A 24,396-nucleotide genomic window follows, 5' to 3' on the forward strand; every position below is an offset into this window, starting at 1 on the left:
ATGAATAACAACAATATTCATGATATACGAGTACGGGAACGAGTACCGCGAGTATCGTTTCAAAAGGCCGACGGACCGGACTGGACCGCTGCCACAGATTCAGATTCGCGCTCATCAGGCGTATAAACGGGGCAACAATTGTTGGGGTTGGGTTGTTGTTGTTGTATCACGTCTTTAGCTCACGTTTTGCTCCATTGAATCACTCACTCATTCGGCGGCTGTGAGTACCTTTTGGCCACCAGCCAGCATGATCAAGAAATTGTTTTATTCGGCCACTGACCGAACGGAGTAGCAATTGAACAAACAGCACACAGAGACCCCACACCGCAGCGAATCATAAGAGGGGCAAAAAGGGTCTCCAGGGGTTGAATATCGCAAAAATATATACAGACTCGTAATAACTGTAGTATTCGTACCGTAGGTCTCCGTTGCGGTCAATGCGTTTGAAACTTTCGAATATTATCAATCATGCAGACATTTTTACGCCCGATTTGTTGTCATGAGACCTTTAAGCAGTTCTCTTTTTCTCCATTTATTTGGCTTTACATTTTTATGATTTAATGCACGAATTGTGTTCCAGATGTTTGTTGTTGTTTCCCTTGTTTTTTGGGCAGCAAAACTCTAAAATTAGAAATAACATCAAAGCAAATTGTTTTCAAGAACTCCCAAAGAGACACAGAGAGGGAGAGAGAGTGGGTTATGGGAGAGCTCTTTCGGGGAACACTACTACTGTTTATTGGGGAATCCGGAGAGTCTCGTCTCTGGAGATGATGAATTTTTATGAAGCACATCTTTACGATGGGGTGTGTAATTTTTGGGGGAAAAGTGATTATACGCTTTGGTTTCTATTGAATTTGAAAACATATCACAGAGTGTTTTTATGTCTACTTTATTTATAGTATTTTTCTGGTATTTATCTAGAATTGATTGAGGCAGGAATTCTTCACTTTCTCTGATTGTAATTTCAATACCATTTCTCTTTCTAATCGTATAATCATCTCTGTAACAGTTCCTTGATTAAGTTGCTTCTTTTTCGTTTTTAAATAACTATTTCTCATGTCATATTTATTTTTATCACGTGTGTTTTTTGGCCACCTTTCATATTAATCACACCGCAGGAGTCATGCTTTCAGCAGACAATGGAGCCATATACTTGCTGCTTGGGCCCCATCATCTTGGGGATCTTAAGGCCATCTCCTCGACCTGCGGCAATAAAAAAAGAGATTTTGCTCGTTCTTTTTTTGTTTGTTGTTCAACGGTTGACCAAGTTTTCACTTTTTTTTTGCGCAATGCGTTGGTTGTGCGTTAGTCAAGTGGCTTAATTTATATTTATACGAGTATGGAGCACACACATTCGCACAGAGCAAAGACACGAACATTAAGCGTCGAAACTGGCAAACTGGGGAACTGGCGAACTTGTGGAAGAGTTATGACTCTGACCCACAACAGGCCCCAGAAACTGTGCCTCAAGACTGTGCCACAGACAGTCTGCGGAATGAGCCTGCAGACGTCGGACTCGCGGAATGGAAACTGGAACTTGGACTGTGGCCATAATAACAATTTAGGCTTGTTTCCCGTCTCGGGCGGCAATTTTTCACATTAATTACAAATTACAGATTTATTAGGTATGAGACTCGCACAGCCCCTATGCCACGCCCTCTCCCCTAGAACCGCTGTGTTCTCTGGGTCCATGAACAAGTCAACATGTTGCACAGCTTCCCCCGAACCTGTCTGCAAGTGAGATTCCAGCCAACTCTACGCAGAGAGGACAGAAAAGGAACTAAAAAATGTTGGCTCAAATATTAATGAGTGTTGTAATTTGTTGCATTGTAATAAATTAATTTTATGCGCCGCCGCAGCACTCGCACTCGTGAGAGTGCAACCATTTGCATATGTAGAGTGCCACAAAGCACTTGCAACGTTGCCGACGAAGCTGCAGCCCAAGTTCTGGCCACACGCTACAGACTCACAGGAGTGCTGTGCTGTGCTGGCTGCGCTTGCTGCATGCAGCAGACACTTGAAACGTACTTGCCACTCGGACTGATTATAGTCAATTCGTTGAATTGGACCACCAAGTGGCCAGTCCGTCTGTCTGTCCGCTCATTCGCTCGAATTCAGCTCGAGTCCGTTCTGCCACAACTCGAAGTCATCATCAGGCCGCTCTGAGCCGCTCTGAGCCTCGCCTCTGAGCCCATGAGCCGCTCTTAGCCGTCGTAGAGTCAGTGAGCTGTTGCGGCAAGCGGCCAGTCATCGTCCAGCGGTGCCACTAACCAATGGTTTGGCACAGTGGAACATATCGGATGGAGTACGGCAAAAAGCGGATAGCTGGAGCCAATACTTTTTGATTGATTACTTTTATAATAAATTGAAAACCAACTGCAATTATCTGCTTTAAATATATATTTATATCCGAAGGATGACACACCTTAAAACGTTTAACACAATTTTAAAACCCCAAATTCAACTGCTGGCAAGGGAAAGGGAATAATCTTAGTGCGAAAACGATGAAGAACCTTCGCTGCCTTACCATCACTCCTCCCCCTTCAATCGAATATACCTTCGCGGTATATTCCATATACCTCCTCAAGCATGGTCAAAGGTTCTGCCCAGAGAAAATGATCAAAACTGATCATTGCACGGTGGACTTGCTCACGTCGTCGTTCGCCCATTACCGTGTAGATCAGTATTCCGGCAAATAATGGCGTTAAAATTACGAATGTGGCCCGCATTTTCTTATTCTAATTCGGAAATCTCGTAGCCAAGATATTTGTGTGTCAAGAGCTGTACAAGTACTGAAGCTGGGAGGCTTTTACTTGAAGGTTGTCTGTCAGGCCTACTAAATTCTGGAAAATATTTACCCACCAACCAAAGGGTTTCCGCTTTATGGGCTGGGTTTTCCTTCCCTTTTTGTGTATTTTTTGGGCAAGCTCCGTGTCGAGTATCCCCGTATAATAATGTATGCCCCTTAAACCACTGTTTCCCTGAGCAATTGAGCGACAATCCAACAAAGTTGAATGGCGCGCGCATCGCATGATTGCGAGGCGCGTCTGGCTCTAGTGGGGCCACCACCAGTAACCAGTAACCACTACTACTACCACTACCACTCGTATACCCACCCTATGGACTATGACTATCACCTATAGATGGCCTTACACCCATTACGAGTCCCAACAAAAACAACAACAACAACAACAAACCACTTCAAAGATGGCCACAAGAGTAGCATCTTACTTATTTTGTGCTTCGATGGCGGGCCCCGTTGGCTGATTTTACCCTACAAGGGGCAACCCGAAGGAAGAGGAGGAATGGAAGAGCCACATAATGAAAAGAGTGTGTGAAGAATTTTAAATTCAAAATTGCATGAAAAGTCGTGAGTCGCAAATAGCTTGTTGCCTGTTGCCATAGCTGTTGCCCCGTGGCCCCGTTGCCGTTCAGCTCTCTTGCCTGCTGCTTGCTGGCTGCCTTGGCAGACAGATATCCTACTCATCACTTGAGAAAATGAAAAAACAATCATAAACAGCAGGCAGCAACCGCACCGAACCGCCAACAATGCCTCTTCGAGTGTGTACAGAGTAAAATCCACTTGAAAACCAACAAAAAACGGCATGGGGAAAAGGCTTTGCCAGCTTTGAATACTCTTCAACCGATTGTGGCTGTGGGATAAACTCCAAAATCATTGTAGTGCCAAAGATTCCCAGCAATTCGATGTACTTTCTCCTGAAAGGGTATCAAAAATACATGAAATAATAAAAGCAGCGTCCGAACAACACAGCAGACAATCCGCTGTGTGGCTGTGTGTTGCCCCTTTTGTACCTTTCCTTTTTTTTTGTATCCCTGCCACTACACCTGTTCCCAGTTCTCAGATTCTAGGCAAAAAGGGTGCCAGCACCCATTGGGGGGCGGCTGGGTGGGGGGGTCGACTTAATAAAGTTATTATAATTTAAGCGCTTTGATTATGTGCTTGGGTTTAGTGTTTAAAATACCAAAGCAAAAAGGCGCCTTTGGGGGGCATGTTTTAGTGTTTCCTCCACTCACCCACTGTGCCACCATTTTGTACCCTTTAGAGCGGGGGAGTGTGGGCGAGGGGCTGCGGGGAAGTACTCTCTGCATGTGTGTGTGTGTGTGTGTGTGTGTGGGGGTAATCTTTGTGATTGGTTGCGATTTGCCTTTAATTTTGTTGCTTTGGTAAGTGTTGCATGCACCACGACGATGCTGTGTTGTTGTTGCTACTCTCATGTTGCATGCATCTCCCGTTGGCAAAATGTGCAGCCATGTTAACTTGCAACAAGCAAATCCATTTCCCTGCCGCATGCCTCACTGAATCACTCGCCTCGCCAGAGTGTGGAGTCGACTCCACTCCAAGTGGTAGACGAGTCATAGATGGAGCCCGTAGATGCGAGCACTTCTTTGCGGGGGTGCCACTGAAGTCTTTATTAGAGTGCGGAGTGCTCGGGATGGGGAGGAGGGGGTTGTGCAGATTGGTTGCTTGCAACAAACTGGAATTGCATTTGACTTGACTTCGATTTAAATACACACACATGCCACATCATACGTACGACAATTGTGGCACAGTGCAGCTCTCCACACACAGATGATGATGATGATTTTCGGCTTGCATAAGACATCAGGAAATTAATTGGTTGTGTCATGTACTCGCACGGAAAAGGGAATGCACGGAGCATGGAGATTTCTAAGCAACAATTGCTGATTATGCATGGGAGATGCCATCCTTAGATTAAAAATGCAAACGGAGTGATTGTAACGACTCGAAATGAAGTCATTAAATGCGGGGATTCATCATGAAGTTGGGCAGTAAGCGAGATTTACAGTGCTTTAATGCTTACACGAATTTTGTAGCATTTTTAGCAACTTTAGAAAGCAACTTTTGAGCAGAAAGGCTCATGAAATCTTTTTCTTTTCTTTTATTCAATTTTTTAATCATATTTTCCCTTGCGAAACCTTTTTGGCTCCTTCATTAATAATTCTAACTCCATCATATGCCCCCATCAATACCCTTTTCATTTCACTTTCAATACCATTTCCTTCCCATAAAATCATAAATTTTCCTTCACTTTCAAACGAACTTCTTTCCCAGCTTCACCTTACCCTTGAACCTCATTCTTTCCTTCATCTATCGAAGAAAAAGGCACACTTTCGCTGCCACTAGAAACCCACAGCACAAAATGGGAAACACGAAATGAAAATGTGCACCAAAAGGTGACAATTACTTTCAATTTTCCGGCTGGAGAAAAAAGTGCAGAAAATGCTCATCTCGAATCTCAGTTTCGGTTTCGCTGTCGATGCAAAGCAGCTTCACTGGCGGAGGCATGCCTCCTGCTGCATCTCCGAAAGATTGTTGCTGTTGCCGTTGCTGCTGCCACATTGGCTACAGTTTCTCCTGTGTGAAGTATAGCGAAAATATTTGTGGCCGCAGTCACAATTTTCTGAACTCTTGCCCTTTATGTCGAGCATTTTGCTGTTGTGCCGCAGGCAGCACACTCTGCCACACTCCAGCGACTCTGCCACACGATTGCACCGTGGAGAGCAGCACCATGCGGCAGCCACAGCAGCCTCAGCAGCCAGAAAGTGCAACTTGCAACTTGATCGGCGAGTGGCGCAGTCGTCGTCGTCTTAGTAGTCGATGATCGCCTCGCTTCGATTTGTATCGCTTTTGCATTGCTTTGCCCCCAATCTGCCGCTCTCTGGTTGCTCCTTTCTTCTCGCTTTCATTGTGGTCCGTGCCGCACTGCTGCTTTATAGATTTGTTGCAAGTCCAAACGCTGCATGGGCATCGGCTTACAGTGGAAGCGGAGGAGCCTATCGAATATTTCATAATACGACGATGACGACGACCTACAGCAGAGCCACTGCCTCGTTGCCGCTGGCCATTAAAAGCGAGAGTCGTAAAAGCCAGTCAGTGCCACATCCTCATCGCCTCCTCCTCCTTCTCCTCCTCCGTCTCATCTCATATGCAAAATCAACAAATTGTTCCAACTCTACGCGAATAAGCTGCTCAAATTTACTCACTCTTTGAGGCATTTGAAACAATGGAGGGGCACTCACACACAACAGCAAAGAAGAAACCCCATAAAACATAAAAAAAAACCCCATTTTATGGCATCTTCCAATCACACGCAAAAGTAAAATACGCGCTGAAATCTTTATGACGGATTCAAGTTTCTATAATAATACGATATATGCCACATTATAATCTTTTAGCATAGAAAAAGTTTCTAAATGGCCAACGCAATACAAAGCTCCGACTTTTTATTGTTTAGGGGCCCCCCTCCACTTTTATGCCACCATTTAGTGATGGTCTTTATGAGTGTGCCCACAGCCCAGTGCCAAAATTGGAATCTTGTTTCATGAAATTCACGAATTTCGAATGGCAGTTGATTTAGGAATCGATTTTTATGATCTATATCCACATAATGAACAATGGTTTACATCATCATCAGCGCAGGAATTTAGATCTGTATCTGCTGAATCTTAATAATTATTCATTGTGGTTTCAGGGAGTGAATAAAATGGAGGAGGAAGACTAAGAATTTCAGTTAGGGAAGTACTAAAATATTTCAAAGCTAAGCCACACTGACAGAGAGAAAGATTTTTGTTAGCCGTAAGTGTCTCACTGTGAAAGATTTAATGGTTTAGAGATACGAAGAGACATGTGGTACAGTCAAAATTCCCCCATATATTGCTAAGCCACACTGTGAAATATAAAGAATTGTATTGATTCTGGCGTTAATATTCTGGAATATTAAATTGAACTCACATTTTGAGCGCGTTAAGGCTGTGCTTATGTTGAATTATGTTTTTCATGCAAAATTATGCAAACATCACTTGAGCACCTTTTGAAACCTTCAATGAAATGCAAATATCTTTAAGTAACATCCACTCAGGTCATAAACACACCCTAGGAACCATCAATTCATACTCGTATAAGCCAATAAATATGTAAATCCCTTTCATAAAACCAATGGAATACACAATTTATGGTCATCTCAAGCGACAAGTTTTTGCAGAGCACCATACAACACAGATACCAGGCAGACTGAAGATAAAACTTTTACTGCCACTGGCACTGACTGCCACCAACAATGTTGCAAAGTTGTACCAAGTGGTTTCGTTCGGCAGAGGCATGCCGCACCACATTCCCGACAATTGTCCCCGAACAAAATCGTGCTTTAAGGATCGCGAATCTAATCGGGGATTGGAAAAACAATATCTATGCTAATCTCGTTACAAGATCATTCCGACAATAAAATGGTACTCCCCCGCCCGTCCCGCCAACAAACAAAAAATTGGGTGAGGGGACCGAACGAACACAAGAACCTGCAGAGTGTAGTACACTGTTGCATGCAACAAGAAAACAAGCAAGAAAACAACAAATAATGAGCCGTAATGAGCAATGGATCGCCACACAATTAGCCAAAAAGTTTTCGTCGTTGATTTTTTGTTGTTTTGTTTTGGCTACAAATTAAAACAAAATAAAAAACGGGGAGGCTGGCAAAAAACCACACGAAATTAAACAAACAAAACATTCGAGGATTTATATGGCCACGGCACTTGGTTTTTGGGAAATTGCGCGGAAAATTACAAGAAAATCGTGCAAGCTCTGGTTTGCCCACAGAAAAGCCATGAAAAGCCACAGCCACCGTCACACTCCTCCTTCTCCTCCCTCTGTGCCGTTTGTATCTTTTGGACTTTCCAACAAATTTAAACGTTACATGCGAGTAGATTTCAACGCGATCCGATCCGATCCATCTATCGATTCATGGGTTGCTCGTGCACCCACACACACACACAAACACGAACATAGATGCAACACTGTGGGGCACATGATGCAATTTTTGTTGCTGCTGCAGCGGCAGCGGCAGCGGCAGCAACTCCTTGCCCTCAGGTGCCTGCTTTTCACTTTCCTGCCTGCCGAATGTCGAATGCCGAATGCCTATGCCTTCCTGCCTCCCCAATTGGCCCCAAAACAAAGTCAGTCACTCAGTCAGCAGCGGCCAAAGAGCCAAAAGTCAGTCATTTTTAGTGACTCGACGACTGGCTTTTGTTAGCTTTTTGTTGATTTCTACGATTGGCGTACAAAATAACTGCAACTGTCATTTTCCACCAATCGCCGAATTTTCAACGTCGGCGACCTGCTGGGCCTTGCCTTCTTCTAACAAAATTTGATCACAAATAAACGTCGCCACATAAAATACTCTTCAAAAATGCATCATTAAATGCTAAGCCACAGCGGAAGAGAGGAGGAGATCGACTGCTCATGAGGCAAGCAGGAGAAAAAGGAACTTTTGATAAATTCATTATTTTAGTTCGAACTTCTCAATAAATTTAGTTCAAAACATTCGAAAGCTCTTGCCATAGTCTTAATAACGATCTTCCCTGCTCTTAAAGCTCCTAAAATCCATATTACCCCTCTCCGTAAGAGTATCTCGAAAGCAACGAAACATTTTTTTCGTTTAGTTGCCTGTCTGTCGAGTGAAGCAAAATGTCAATTTTATCCGCTGTTTGCTTTTCTGTTTTGGCTGAAGAAAAAACCGAGGAAAACCTTTAATTTCAGCTTTTGGATTGCATTCAAACATTGCGCCTGCCTCTGACGCTGCCTCCCGCCTCTCCCGCCGTTCAATTGCCTTGCAATTTACGTTGAAAATTCGCTTTAGGCGCGCCATTGAGTGTTAATTAAGCATTTATTCAGGCATTGGGTGTCAAAGATTTTCGACTCTAAAGAGACCCGAAAATTAATGCCAGTTTTCCTTTGTTATCAACATTTTTTTTTTTTTGATTTTTTTCATTTGATTTCTCGACTGATTTTTTGGAGTTAAAGTCCAAGGCGCAACTTCATCGATCATTGTCGGTTGGTGGCACTGTGGCATTGTCAAAAATCTACACAAAAATACACAGAAAATGCCAGAGGGCCCTCAGAAATGTTGATGAGACAGCCGCCCAGCAGCCCTCCACTTGAGAGACTCGAGAGACTACGACTCAGATGAATCATTTCTTCCGTCGCACAAGCACTTTTAATTGGTCAATAAAAAGCGGTATAATCATAGAGGAAATGCCTTAATTTGCATATTTGCTGGCCATATTTTGGCTAGATTTTGGCCTTACTTTTGGGCCATTTGCCTGACAGATGAATGACACGTTAAATGTGGCTTATTGCTGTCTCAAATTCACATATTAAAGTCAAATCAAATGCCGAAAACCTGTACGGAACTGTTGTTCAGACGCTGGAAGGTTTTTGACTTCTTTTCTTGTCCGCTATTGAAGGGGCAACTTGGCAGCAGAATGATGGAGAATTCTCTATCTCAAATGTTTGGAACTTTCACTAGAACTTTTGCTCTGCAAAAACTTGTATAAATTTCCAAGCTTTTCATATTTCTTTAAGCAGAAAAAAAAATGTTAATTGAACTTTAGACACCTTCCAGCGACACTTTTCTCTCGCAGTCTCTGGCTTCGCCGTCACTCTGAAGTGGTGCTCGTCTCAAGCGGAGGAGTAACCTTAATCGGGCATGGGAAATGCAACGGTAAACAGTATCAACAAGAGGCCCAACGCCTCCCCCCGGGAGATCTCGGAGCGGAGACCCCAACGGCGGGGCAATGGCTGCTGATAAGCATCGCTTCGCCCCAGTAGTACAATGCCACACACTTCTCTGTCTCTCTCTCTCTCTCTCTCTCTCTCTCTCTCTCTCTTTCTCTGTAGCTTCTGCACTTCCTTGCTGCCGTTGCACGTTGCAGTGGCAGGCAGTAGATGCAGTCAATGTGCCAGTTAGGCACTCAACTATGCGTATCTGTATGTGTGTGTGTGTGTGTGTGTGTTGCATGTGCAACACTTTCAAACAACTTTATCACGCCACGAATCTCCACTCGTCTCGGTGCAACACAACTGAATGAATGAATGAAGGAACGAACGAACGAATGACTGACTGACGGACGACTGACGTGGTCTTGATTGAAATGCGTCGACATGCCACTGCCGCCACCGAGTGGGTGGCAGTCTGGGGATTCTCTGGCACAAGGGAGGGGTGGTGGTGGTGACAAGGGAAACACAGGTTTCCCTAGGTCGGTGCGTATGTATTAATTAGTGTCAAGTGTTGTCGCTTTGAGTTACGCGCCCAAGGGACTACTGCCACAGTGACTGCCTGCCTGCCTGCTCCCCTCCGCTGACACAGCTTCAGCGATAACACAAAGCGATAGTAACAGGCAGCCGCCACTTGTTTGCCGAGGCCTTCTGCCGCTGCCGCTGCCACTGCAACACGTTCTTCATAGACTCTCTGCGTAATCGATGATGACACGTTTTTGCCTGGGATTCCGCCTCAAGATGCTGAGACTCTCTGGGAAGCAGCTGCCGCCTGAAAATTGCAGAGTAGAGCACCAGCAGCAGCAGCAGCGGCAGTAGCAGCAGCAGTCGGCGGCTCCGCCTAAACATAGAGGAGCACTCCAGCCGCTGCCTCTGGACTCCTCTCTTCGTTTGTGTACTCGTATGAAAGATACTCCTGTAATATTTTTCGCGCATCCAATTACATTTATGTGCTCGTAAACTAAAAATTCTCCCCACAGCCAGCCTGACTGCCTGCCGCCTTGCAATAATTACACATGTATGGACCATGAGCCTATGGGTAACGTAACGTAACGTCCTGCCCATATGTGTAAAGCCGTGATTTGGTCGGTTGGTCGGTCGATCGGTGGGAGCGGCCATTTAGGGTAGTCTCATGAGACGCTCATGACTCCTTTTTTACTCGTATTTTAATAATTTATGGCGAAGGAGGTGGGGAAAATATTGTAAAAATTTAAATGAAAACCAAGTCGAGAAAAACTAATCTCAAATTAATTTCCACAAACCATAAAAATAAGTATCTTTGAATCTCCAAAGAAAAGAAGAGCGTCTTTCAATCTGCACAGAAAAGAAGCTTCATTCAAGCGAAATAATCTCACAATCTTTAGCTGAACGAAAATAATCTCTACAGTTTGCGAAGAGAAGAAGCATCTCTTAATTTTCTGGAGAGAATATGTATCTTTCAATCTGTAATAAAAGAAAAGTGTCTGCATTCAATCTGCATTGGAAGACAAGCATATTTCCATCTTCAACTAAAGAAACAGAAAAGTTAGCTAAAGGAAAACTCTTTCGCTGAAATCACGTAGCTGATTTGATGGCAAATCTTCAGTACTTTCTTTTTGGCCTTAACCTCATTGGCAATTTGTCCGAAAAAAGAGCCCACATATGAGTGGAAAACACTCAAAAAACTAACCAAAAGGCAAGAAAAACTAGATTTTAGAGTCGAAGTTTTAGATACTCTTGCAGATGAAATAACTGAACAAAAGTCAATAGATATTCCTAGGGTAGTTAGGCGATCGAAGGTGCAGAACAAGATTTTAGAAGTAGAAAGAGCGTTTTAAAAAAATGTGTGGAAAATTTCCCAATAGTTTGCTGCTGACTCAAGTATTTTTTTATATTTTTCCAACTGCCAATTGGTAAGCTAATACCTGCTGGAAGAGTATAGCAAAAAAACATTAACCGCATTGAATATTGCAGTGGGCATTGATTGGATTTCCATTTTCGTTGCCACCAAAAATGGGGGAGGAGAGAGAGATGCTCGCACCACAAAAGTAACTCGGAGGAGCAGCAGCCTAAAGAAGCTCTAAAGTTGAGTGCCACACGGATGTTTGGTGTGGTGTGAAAATGGTTTTGGCTCGAGGCATGCAGCAGTAGAAAGAGAATTATGTGGCACTTTCATATGGCCATAACCGAGCAGCATGCAGCATGTAGCATGCAGCATGTGAATGTCGATTGCTGTTTCCTCAGCTCTACGGATCTCAGCCACTTTTATTTTCTAGTTCAGCAATGAAGCGATGCCAAGGCTGCCGCTACCACTGCCACTTGTGGCAATTAAAATTCTTTCGAGGCATGAAATTCAAGAACATGTTTTCTTAATGAAAATTTTCGCTTCAAACTACATTTAATAATCAATTATGGCTCGAGTGTGTGTGTGTTTGTGTTGTCATTGACCTTCAATCTGGGTCTTAAGATCTCTAAAGATCTTATTTCTTACAGGGTCCAAACACACTCCATACTCCACACCCATCAGTGGGACCTAATAGATCAGGCAATTACCAAAATTTGAAAGCCTCTTAGCTTCTTTTGATGTGAATTTTGGGCTTATAATTTGATATTTCAACATAGTTGTCAATCATAGGAGCTCCGGCTCCAGTTTGTTGTTTTTGGGGCGTGGCATGGGGCCACAGATACATCTACATCTACCTGTAGATCTCTTCGGCATCTTTTGTGTGGCGTTTATTAATTTGATCGTTTGGGTTTTCTTGTCTGCTGCCGTTTGACATGATGATGGGTGCCCCATCCCCATCCGCCGTTCAACATTCATTTTCGACAGCCAACAGCCCCCGTATGCTGCCACTGCCACCGCCACACAGGGCTTTTGTTCCGTACAAATGCTTCAGCACAGTGCCAGAGCCCCCACGCACTTGTCATAATAGATTCGTTTATAATTTTTATTTCTCGTTTTTTTTCGTTTTTGGTTCGTTTTTTAAAGTAAATTTTTTGTTGTTGCATGCAGGTTGAATTTTTCGTCGAGTTTTTGGGCTTGCCCCGCACATTAAACATAATCGTAAGCGGCTTTTGTTGCGCCCCATGAACAGATTTAAATAGTGCCTAGACGTATACATATGGTGACGACTGTTTGATGTACGTACCTCATAAATCCATGGACAGGTTCTGAAAAAATAAAGAAAATAAATAAGATTTAGTTGAATAATAAATTGAATGAATTGATTTTTTAATGAAAGGGTAAGTTATGCTTAAGATCAATTACTCTCTCACAGTGTGGCTTAGCAGTGAAGTGCCTTGCCTGCTGTAGTTTTCAGAGGCATTTTGCATCAAATTTTCAGCTCAAATTATTTTTGCACATGCGTTTTTCACGCACAACTGTACCAGTACCTGCCGCCTGTAATAGCATCGTTTGTGGCATGCGTCAAAAGAAGTGCAATGCCTGGCTGCCTGCCTGCCAGAAAAGTGTTGCCTACTTCAGGGCATTGAAGCATCCTCTCCCATCCTTCATCCTTCTCCTTTCGCACCAACAGAATCGTTCTAATGAACATATACAAAAATTTCAAGTGCCAGACGCGACGATGACGCGACGCTTTTCTGCCACCTACTGGCACGCCTCCTCACCGCTCCTCTCCTTCTACACCCCTAGGGACATGCCTCTGATGCCACAGTCTGGAAGCCCAGTCTGGTTGGCCTGTCTCTGTCTGTCTAGACTCTAGACCATGGCTAAGACCTGCGTTTAAAATGCAGCCCATTGTTGGTGTCGTTTCGGGTCCCCATTCTGCCGCTGCTCCTGGAGGCGGCTGCCGCTGCTTCTGCTGCTGCATCAAGTCTCCCCAAAGGCTCAAGACAATTGAGTCTGAGAGCGTAATTTGCAACTGCCTGAGACGCAAAAACCTGGTGCCCAGGATGCAGCATGCAACCTGCCACTGCCCCCAACTCTGGCAGGATACGGGGCAGACACTCGGGGGAGAGGTGGGGCCCTAATGAGTGGGGGGATCTGCGATGCCAGTCATGACTTTGGCTTCCAGCCTACTCCCGACTCCTCCATCCACCAGCTTTGGCCTCATCCTCCTGCCTTCATCTCCTTCTGCCTCCTGTGACATGTTGTTGCTGCTGCTGCTCTGGCTGTTGTTTTGGCCCCCGCTTGCTGCATTTTGCATCCACAGGCGGCTGCAGGCGAATGCACCAAAAAAAAAACAACACCAAGAACAACATGACGAAAACTGTTTGTACAGTAGCCCCCCGTCCCGCCCACTGCCGCCAGCAGCCTGAAGAGGGGAACCAGAGTCACAGTAGGAGAGGGGGGTAGGGGAAGTCGGCAGCCAGAGGTAGGAATCAGAGTTGAAGCTGCAGTCGTCGGCAGTCGGTGGCAGACATCGTCCTGTGGCATACCCAACAGGCGTTAATAATCATTCTTGCTTTTTTTTTCTTCATTTTTTCTACCTCGTTTTTTTTTTGTGTTTGCAAAAAAATGCAACGAGTGTTTTGTTGTGTTTTTTTAACTGCTTTTTTTTGTGTGTGTGTTGTTTTGTTGGTTGTTGGAATTGCTGTTCTTGATGCCCTGTAAAACTATGAAAAGCTAAGGAGTTGTATGGAACAAGCTAACAGGTGATAGAATATTTGAATAGATATACAAAAATAGCGCCTCTTGCAGCTTCCCACAGCGTGGCTTGGCAATAAAGCGCATTATTTAGCATTGGGGGTATTTTTATAATTTTTTTTTAAGTATTTATAATTCTAACTTGCTCCCCTCTCAAATGCAAACATTTCTATAGGGTATCTAGTAGTCTGTAGCCTTCCCCTCTAGAGCATTTCTGCATGCATTTTTTGTTTCAAGTTTTTCCTTTTGGGCCTTGGATTTCATTACTTTTTTTTTTGTGCGAAAACTTTTTCATTTTGTGCAGTCAGACGACGACGTCATAGAGAGTGCATTGACTGAAGTCTGCGAAACGAAAAAAAAACGCACACACACAAACCGAAAAAAAAGAAGAGAAAAAAAAGAAAAGCAACCGCCAAAACAAGCGGCAAGTGGTGCATGTGGAGGAGGTGGTGCATGGAGATGTGGTGCCGGCTTCTGCTGCTGCATCTTTTGTTGAAATGTAGCAACGACATGCAGCAGCAGCAGCGTCAGCAGGAGAGTGCAACGTTGCTGCTCCTCTGCTCGTTGTGGAGTGCATCTATGGAGTTCAGTAGCTGGCAGCTTTTTGTCTTTGCTGCTCGCAGGAAGCGTTTTAGCTGCGAACCAAAACAAAAAGTTGTTCCAGCCATAATTAAGACTTGGCTTAGACCCCGGCAACCATCCAGCCTTAGAGTGCAAGTCTCTGGCTCTAAAGTGTTATTAGTTTTTGTATTTTTTTGGCCATTGTTTTCTTTTGCTAAAGGAAGTGCCACCGAAGGAAGGAAGTTGCCAGGGAAATGGGAGGATTAGGAGCAGAAGTAGCAGCAGTACATGGACCCACGATCGAGTCCGTTGCACTTGCCACCCGCCAAAAGCCAAAGCCACGACACAGTCAAAGTCAAAGCCGAAGACCACCTGCTTTTTTTCGTTTTGCATTTTTTGGCCATGGAATTGGAATGGAATTGTTTTTTGGCCCAAAATTTCAGGCATCACTGAAGCTTGAAACAACAGAAAATACTTCGTATATTTAATAGGAGAATTTCCTTCTTTTTATGCTTGAAAAACTTCCTCGAGGAGTGAGGAGGCAGGCGGCAGGAAGCAGGAACCAAGCGGCAAAGTCGGCAGTCGTGGCAGGAAGGAAACTTGCAGCAGCAGGCAACGACGACGACTACGACTGGTTTTTGTTGTTGTTGCTGTTGTTGTTGTAGTGGCTGGTGCCCCGGCCACCGATTGACGCGACTTTGGCTTTGGCTTTGGCTTTGGCGGTTATTAGTCGCGCGACTGCGGCTGCACGCGAATTTTTGTTTTCATTTTTGCGTTGCTGCTGCGACTGCTGCTGCTGCTTGCTGCTGTTGCCGGCAAAGCCAAAATCCAATTAGCTGCTCAAAAACTTTTGCAAATTCGCGCAGGGAAATTTAATTAATGTTGACACAAAAGTTGAGGCCAAAAGTGAATTGAAATTGGATTTGAGAGAGGCGCAGAGAGGGGGTCTAAGAGCTATTGAGTCGCTGCCGCTGCTGCTGCTCTTCTGAGAATCGAATAAATGCTTCACCACTGCCATTGATTGGTTAACCTTTCAGCACTTGAACTTTCAATAAATATTTTGTACATTTATTGCTTTACACTTTTCACCATTTACTACCACTTGGATTTTCCCTGTACTTCCCGTGGAACATTTGTCCGTGCTCTGCTTCTTGTCTGCTGCCAAAGTCACCTGTCATTTCTCCCAGGTGGCATGGAACAGGCCATGGAAATGGTACTCCAAACAACAATCCACCATTAAGCGGCGAAGCAACCGCAGCAGAATGGATGAGCAAACCGCATTTTCAAATGTTAGCCACAAAACGCCCCTGCTGTCTAAAAAGGAGAACAGGTAATGGGTGTGCAGTGATAATTGCGGCTAGAATATACCCTGTAGATAGCGAATTATGTGAAAAATATTCTTATAAACGTTTTCAATATTTTTTGAAGGTTTTTTAGATGTAACTTGAATCCATAATTGACTCAGAGCGGTTCCACGTCTTCTAAAGAATTCCAAAAAATAAAAATCTGTTTTTTCAGACACCTTCTGCTATGTCTCAATCAGGCATCATGAACTACAATTACAGGGTATACTTCCAACACCAAAAAATAGAGCATTACCAGGTGCCACAAAGTGCTACCAGCAGCTCTCCTCCCCAAGGGGCATACCACCAAAAATGGACTCAACCGCAGCGTTTTTCAAGCGTTAAAACATAAAAATGTCATTAACACTCAACAGATTTCGCAGTGCGCCGCTGAAAGCAACAAACAGGGCCAACAACAAACGGTTTAAATGGCCAATAACAAATTGTTGCAAATGTTCGTTCCCCCAAAAAGAACAACAAGGCAACGAAACCGTCTACACACACAAACACACAGCACAAAGTGTTTCTTTTCCTTTTAGTTTTTCCGTCCAGTTTTCGTTTTTCTTGTTTTTATTTTTTCGCATTTTGTTGTAGACGCAAATTTATTTGACGCTTAAAACCTAGCTGCAGACAAGAAAATGACACAGAAACCGAGCTTAAGCCGCGGCTTAGAGTGCCCCAGAGCGTGGCATAGAGCCGGAGGCACCGGCATCCCAAGCGCGGGCAGGTGGGGATCTGCAGCGGCAGCCAGAGCTCTAGGTAGAGGGTATCATTTACGCCATAATATTTCGCTGGCTCTGAATATTTTCCTTAATGGTTTTTAATGAGCGGCTTGGCGCGTAAAAGGTTTGGGGTGTTGAGAAATATGCCTCTGATTTATAGGAGTCTCTCTAGTCTATATTTAAGGCCACACCGAAAAGGCAACGAGAGCTTGTTGCAACCTACGATGGCAGCCCGAGTATCTGTATCTATAACTGGCGTCAATAGTTTTGGCATTTGCTGATGGATCTGATCTATGGATTGCCGACAGCATAATGTGGGTACGATTTTCGGGGGTGTAACAAGATGACAATGATGGAAAGTGGCTGAGAAATTATGTGATAACGGGGATTATTTTGGGTATTTGCAAGCAGGGAAAATGGTCAACGGAAATGGACATAAAAGGCAACAAAATTGACCAAAAATACCTTAAAAAAGTATGTAAATTCACTGAAAGTTTAACTTTGCTCAAGGTTATCCACCTCTTAGGGATTATCTCCCATTTATTTGTGCACCTGTTGCATTTTGCCCCTCAAAAACCACTCTCTAAAGCACTCCCATGGATTTAAGCTTTCCCATGATTATATGAAACGCCCAGCAGCTACTTCTATAGACCATTAAAAGACACTTCCTCTTCGGGGATCCTCTCAATTACACTGTAAGATTGCCTGCTAACTGGTTAACTGTTCACATCCTTATATGACTACGTGTTGACAACAAAATTAATTCAAATTAGCAAGAATTAATAAAAAGAGAGAGCAAAAAACACAGCCAAGGTTAGCACAACATCAACACAGACACTGGCTGGCAGTTTGCGTGTTGCAAAAGCCTTTTTATTTTTTTGTTAGCAGCTGCAGCTCAGAAAGGCAAACCCCATAGCCCCCTCCCGTACTCCAATAACCGAAGAACAACTTGTGGTAATTGGATTTCGTCTGATACACCGATACCCTGGATAATAAGAGACATAATTGCCATGCATTTCGGATGCATAATCTCTTTGTGCATGACTCTCGATATCCCATTACCCTACCCTTCCATCCCCCCCACCAACTTCTCCTCCTTCGTCGCTCTCGTGCTGGTGTGATGATTGGGTCTCCAAACAGAAGCCATGGACTGACTCTCTATGCATCTATCTATCTATCGCCTCTGTCTTTGCATCTGAAGTGAGACATTAATCTCAGTTAAGGTTTATCTTTGATGCATAATAAATGAGGCGCTTTTGCTGTGGACTAAAAGCAGCTATTTATTAAACGTTGCTTAAATGAAAAAAAAGAGAGAACACAAAGCTACGACAGGGAGGCGTCGGCTCCCCCAGCGATCTTATTAACCCAGTTTATTTTTTATTTTTTTCTTACCTACCAAAATCAACAGAAATCTCCTTAAAAACATTTTGAATACGTCTTTGCCTGCTGTTTCTTTCCTTCTTCCTTGATTTTTCGTAGGCTTTTTTTATCTGACGACAGACACCCTCCAAAAAAGAGTAAATCTGCTCAGCCTGCACAAAAGTAAACACGAAACATGCACAAAAAAAAAACGAGAAGAAGAAAAAATAAAACACCGAAGGAATTGCAATCACTTTTATGGAATGGGGAAAGGGAAAGGACCAGGAGGTCCACGTGCAGGTCCGAGGGGAGAGACCCCGACCAACACCCGCCTTCTCATCGTCTGTGCAAACAGCCGCCAGCATCAATCTTCTAATGCGTTCAACAATTTTTTTGCGCTGTTTTAGCAGTTCCTTTTATACTACACCGATTTTTGTTTTCGTTTTTTTTTATTTTGCATATTTTCGGTGTTTACTTTTAATGTAGGGAATACCCTTTTTTTTATATCAGTGAAGGGTGAAGGGTTTTATGATTTTTTCAACAGATTTGGCTATTGAAACATTATTATATATTATTATAAATATTTTTTTAATACTAAGGGAAATTCAATTTGTATGTGAGATGATTTTTAAGATTTTTGTATAAGAAAATAAACCTATTCTTTGTTAATTATTTCCATAAGTGGTTGCAAAAACGTTCCTCAATGTTTGTTCAATGATTTCTGTGCATTTTCAATCAATTTAAATGTTGCAAAAATAATTAAAACTGTATTTTACTTAATCCCAAAGTCCATTAATCTTTCGGTTTCCACCCGGACATATATTTTTCTTCACATTAATCCCTTATAGAGTATCCCACACTTCGTTTATTCTCTGCTGCCTGCTGTCTTGTGTTTCCAGTTAAAGATATTTTCTCAGTTTGCCGAAATAAGATTTCTGGGCTACATTTTTGGGTGCCTACAACTGAGAGCCCGAATTGACTTGTTGTCACGCCCCCTCATAACCTGCCCCCTTCGACCGCCCCACACCCCCGGGGGCTGTGTGACAGCGACATGCAAATTTATGAAAGGCCCCTTGTACGAGTATATTCATTCCTTGACTCTTTTTCGAGGAGTACTGCTGCCTCGTGTATTAATTTTTACCGCCGCACCGCTGCCGCCGCCGCCGCCGCTGCTGCTGTTGTTGTTTATTGATGCCGTTGGCGGCGGGACGACTACACGGGACACGCCACTTGATCTGGAAGTTTGGAGCTGGAGCAGAGACTGAAGATGTAGCAGGAGGGACAGAAGATGGAGTTGTATCTCAGGCTGCAACTGAGGCTGAAGATGTAGCTGTGGCTGTAGCTGGCGGTTGAGGCCTTGTTTTCGTGCGGCGGGACGGCGGAAACGTTGTTAATAATTCGCTCGCATTACGCGCCGCGATCTCGAACGAAGATGTCGTCTTAATGACTTCATTAATATTGAGTAAAACACAGAAAGCCAGAGAGCTTGCCCAGCCAAAGCAGGCCAAAGGAAAGAGTCAAATGAATGAGCAACGAAATTCGCGCTCAATTGCCAAAACCAAAACCCCACAGCCCCAGAGCATTAAATCCACCAACGAAATGCTTCACTTGCTTCGATTCAAGTTCCACTTCACGTTGCACGTTCCTCTCGTGGCTGTGCGATGGATGTTGTTGTTGCTGTTGCTGTTGCTGTTGCTGTTGCCGTTTCCGCTGGCCACTCACAATTGATGAGGCAGCAACAATAGTTGTTGCCCCTCCTTCTGGCGATTATACACTGTATATGTGGTGTAATTAAAATTAATGCGAAACTTAAGCGGCAAATTTAATAAGAATGCATTAGACAGAGTCTGAGAGGAATCGTTGGAATCTGATTATATGTACACCTGATCTCAGCGTTAATGTTGCGAAATGCAGCAGCAAATGCATTTAATATTAGTTTCATGTCATGTTAGATTTATATAAGATTTATGTTAGATTTTGATAGATAGATAACCAAGAAAATGTTGCCAAGAGAATGTTACCTCTGGCGTGCTTCCTGGATTGAAGGTGTTTCTGAGGTATTCGATGTTTTGCATTACAGAAAACGATTTTGATTGGACATTCTCCAAGTAGTTATTTCAGGAACTCAAATATTTACTTTACACGCTGAGTTTCTCGACCCTAAAGTAGTTTTTCGATGCATAACTATGTGAATTCGTGGCAAAAATTGTTCAATGTTATCCCTTAAAGGTTTAAGGCTTATCAAATTCCCTTTACATACCAACAAAGAAGCTTAAACTTGAGTTTCCCTAACTTTTAGCCAACTTTAGCTTGGGCTTTATGGCCGCTGTCCCTCTTTGCCATAACTTTCTCAGACTTCCCTTGAATGAAAAGACTTGAAGTCTTGCCCCAATCTCCCTTTCAACTCTGTTGCATTTTCTTGGTATCAAAGCCATAAAAGATATAAATGCTTGATGGCAATATACACATCATCATCTGCTGCTGCTGTTGCTCGTGCTGCAGCTGCAACTGAATCAGCTTTGTGGGGCAGGAGCTGGGAGCTGCGGCGAGCTGGGAGCAGCTTCATGGCACATCCGCGCGACGACATCAAGGCAAAATTAAAATAGCGACATTTTATTGAGTTGTCAGTTGCATGGAATGGAACACATGAGATGCAAATGCAACAGAGGCCACGCCTCTACCGGCAGCCTCTCAATCCGGCGGCCCACTCCCAAGAAGTCCACACCCAAAAAGCGAAGCAAAACGAAAAAAATACTAGGGGGAAAAGCCAAATAAAACTGTATGCAAAAGGAGTAGACGCGAGACGTGCGACACATGTGGAAGGATGAGGTGCTGATATTGCAACGCCCCACAGTACAGCCCCCCTGCTATAAAGATTACACTGCACTACACACGACACTCAACGCACTACACACTGTAAAATCCATAGAATATGCTGTGCGACAATCTTTTAATTTCTGAAATTTGCTCAACATTTTGTGGGCGTTTTCCTCGCCGCCTTCTCAGTGCGTGTGTTCATGTGGGTGTGGCAGCAGCCTTTATTTATAGATCTTGTATGTGAAGCATATAATTTCTTGCAGTGCACGAGCGAGGGAGAGAAGTTCATTTGTTAACCCCTTGATGACGATGACGATGATGATGATGGTAGGGCAAGCGAAAACATTTTGCATAATTTGGCAGAAATTAAAAACAAGGGTAATATTCATACGCCGTACATGAATACATACGTACACACATAATGATGTATATAATATCCACATACTCATATGAATACTTATACTCGTTTGTATATTCGTTTTCCTGGCAAACAAAAGAAGGGCGTTGAAATTGACACCTCGAGTGCAAAAGAACAGAAAGGAAAAGAGGAGAGTGAAAAAAAAAACAAATAAAGGCAGGAGAGAAATAATATATAAACCCTTTTCGACAGCCAGCCACAGAAAGGAACTTCGGCCCTCTGGCTCTTGGTGTCCTGCTGGCTCTTTCCAAAAGTTCAACGAAAATAATATTCACACTCCTCATGGATTAACGGACGAGCGATAGCGCGGAGAGCGTGACACGTGCGCTGATCGTGAGTTCTGCTCTATGAGCAAAGGAAATGCACTAATCTCTCCCCTTCTCTCTGGACAGCTTTGCAGCTCGCACACCTCTAGAAATTGCTCGCTCTCCCTCTCAATCTCTGCTTCCTTAATTCCTTTCTTTCTTAATTTCAATTGCTCGCCCAGCAACACCAGGAAGCTTTTGCTCGCTTCCTTCTCTTGAGTTTTCTTTATCACGAAATTGATTTTTAGGTGCAATTTTATGCAACTCGTTATTAAAAACCTAATAAATAAATAACGGAATCTCAATTCACTGCGTGCATTCTGTTTTTATATTCAATTCCTTATTGCCATACATTTTCTAGGCTGAAACGACAACTTAAATACCCTTTAAATTCGCTAATCGCACAAATACACATCTCAGGGCTGCATTAATGGAAAAAGCTAAGGAGAGGCGGATCTATAATTTGGATTTTACTTCGAAAAGCTCTTTGAATCTGCCTTTAAAGCGTTCCTTTTTAAAAGTTTCACCCAGACATATTTCATTTCCTCTCTCCCATATGCAAAAACCCGACTCCCATCCCTAAACTTGCGTTCTGGTGGCTGCTGCCACAGGGGACCCTGACGAACGACGCACGTCTGTTGCGGACACACTTTGGCAATTCATTTAATTATTATATTATAAGGCAGCACACACACACACAGGCATAAAGGCAGCACTGACGCACAGAGATCTCTCACACACAGCTGCAGTCATAATAAAGAGGAAAACGGCCATAAAACGCTCGCACACAAAAGTGCCAGGAAACTTGTGTAATTCATATCGCATAAAGGCGAAAGCCCGAAGAGGGGGAAAGGTGAAAAGACAGCTCGTCGCAGCAGGCAGCGCGGGACTCAAAGAGGATAAGAAGAGGTGCACACTGCACAGAGTGAGGAGTGAGGAGGGGGAGACCGATGAGGATATGCCTGACAACCGCAAGGCAGGCAACTGCCACACACAGACACTCCACGCACACACGCACACCCATACCCATACCCAAAGCTAAAGCTAAAGCTAAAGCCAAAGCCATGTTACATGGCCAATACCCTCCCCTCCCGCCATGCCACACAATTGGCTTTGACAATCGAATACGAATCCGCTTCAGCGTTCGCATCGCTCGTCCGTCGTCCCTTTGGCCACAGTATCAATTGCAGCAGCACCTCAACCCGAAAGGCCAAACACCCCCCCCTCTTCGCACCACTCCTCTGTCTCCCTGTTTTCTGTCCGCTTCTTTGTAGCCACAAAAATTACATTCGAGCTGCTGCCGTCGCTGCTGCCGCTGCCCCAAAGCCAAGAGCCAACAGCCAACAGCCAAAAGCCTCGAAGCCCAATCCCCAATCTCAACTTATCGCCGGCTTTTGGTCATGTTAATTTTTAACCTCAGGCTTCAGGCAAATCGAAAGCTGATCGTATAAAATTACGCCTGACAGCGGACGCTGAATGTGGTAGACCGGGAGGCGGAGGAGGAGTAAAGAGGGGTTGAGGATACGATCAAGACCGCAAAAGGTGACACTCCCCTGTGGCTGTCACTATATATAGATTACATATAGCAGATATTGTACAGTTGCTGATCTCTGAAATGACTTTTTGGCATACTGCTCTGCTCTGCTCCGCTGCTGCCGCTCCTCCTCGAATGGAAAGTAAAAGTCTGGACAGCAGCAGCAGCTGCAGCTTTTGGGCTCGCGGATTCTTCTCTCTCATTGGAATGTTATAGATCTTTGAATGTAAACAGTTGCTCTTTAAATGGAGTCCTGCATGCATATCTGATGTGTTCCCCAGAGAAACTTTTCATTTGGTGCCGCTTTTGTCGCTCTCTAATTAACTTTTGTGCGACCATAGAAAAATGGGAAATCTCTTCATCACACGCAACTCTCTAACCCCAAAAATGGCATTGTATCTCTCTCTCTCTCTCCCTCTTTCTATGTTGCCATTGCGTAGGCCGTTATTCCCATGGATATTCAAACTAAAACGAAACCAAATGGTTGTTAGCCAATGATTGAGCAATGCGTGGGAGACTCAAGAGAGCCGAGTGAAGCCGCGCCGCTGCCTTGTGGCCGTTAAAGGGATAACATGTTTTTGGCCAGAGACCAGAGACCAGAGACCGCCTGTTGATTTGCCAGCGATCTAATACCACATTAATTTGGTAATAAAAATAGATTCTGTTGCCCATAAACACACACAAAATGTGACACAATCAAAAACGGCAAGCGGCGGCTCATTTATTGATAACAGTTGGAGACCAGCCCCAGTCGCAGTCCCAGTCCCAGCCTAGTCCCAGCAGTCCCTCCCCAGAGCCATTGGCCACAAACCGGTTGGCACGGTTGTGACTGAAAGACTGGGGCGTGTTTTAGCATTTGTGTGTTAGCATTTAATGGGCGCCAAAGAGTCACCTAGTCACAGAGCCACAATGTTACAGAGTCGGACCCAAAGTGGTTTTAATAAGCAATAAATAGAATATTTAATTGAGAAATCAAATGCAATTTTGATAAATAAATGAATGCTGAAAGTGGAGTGCATGCAAAAACGAAAGGAATGCACGGATAGAGGCACTCTCTCTGTGTCTCTCTGTGTCTTTTTACTTGAAATAAAAGTCACTTTGACTAATGAATCAATTTGCCAGCGGCGGCAGCCTAATGATGAAGTTGCCGGCAAATGGAGGGC

At 43.9% G+C, this 24,396-nt stretch overlaps 1 protein-coding gene across 1 annotated transcript in view; it reads right to left on the reverse strand.

Moving 5' to 3' along the window:
• The window catches only part of LOC117895647, a 63,711-nt gene that overhangs the window by 27,511 nt on the left and 11,804 nt on the right, over positions 1-24,396 (reverse strand). The window contains exon 2 of the mRNA XM_034803430.1: positions 12,718-12,739. The gene's annotated coding sequence lies outside the window, so the exon portion shown is untranslated. The remainder of the gene's footprint in view (positions 1-12,717; positions 12,740-24,396) is intronic.

This window comes from Drosophila subobscura, chromosome J (genome assembly GCF_008121235.1).
Source record: "Drosophila subobscura isolate 14011-0131.10 chromosome J, UCBerk_Dsub_1.0, whole genome shotgun sequence".
NCBI lineage: Eukaryota > Metazoa > Arthropoda > Insecta > Diptera > Drosophilidae > Drosophila > Drosophila subobscura.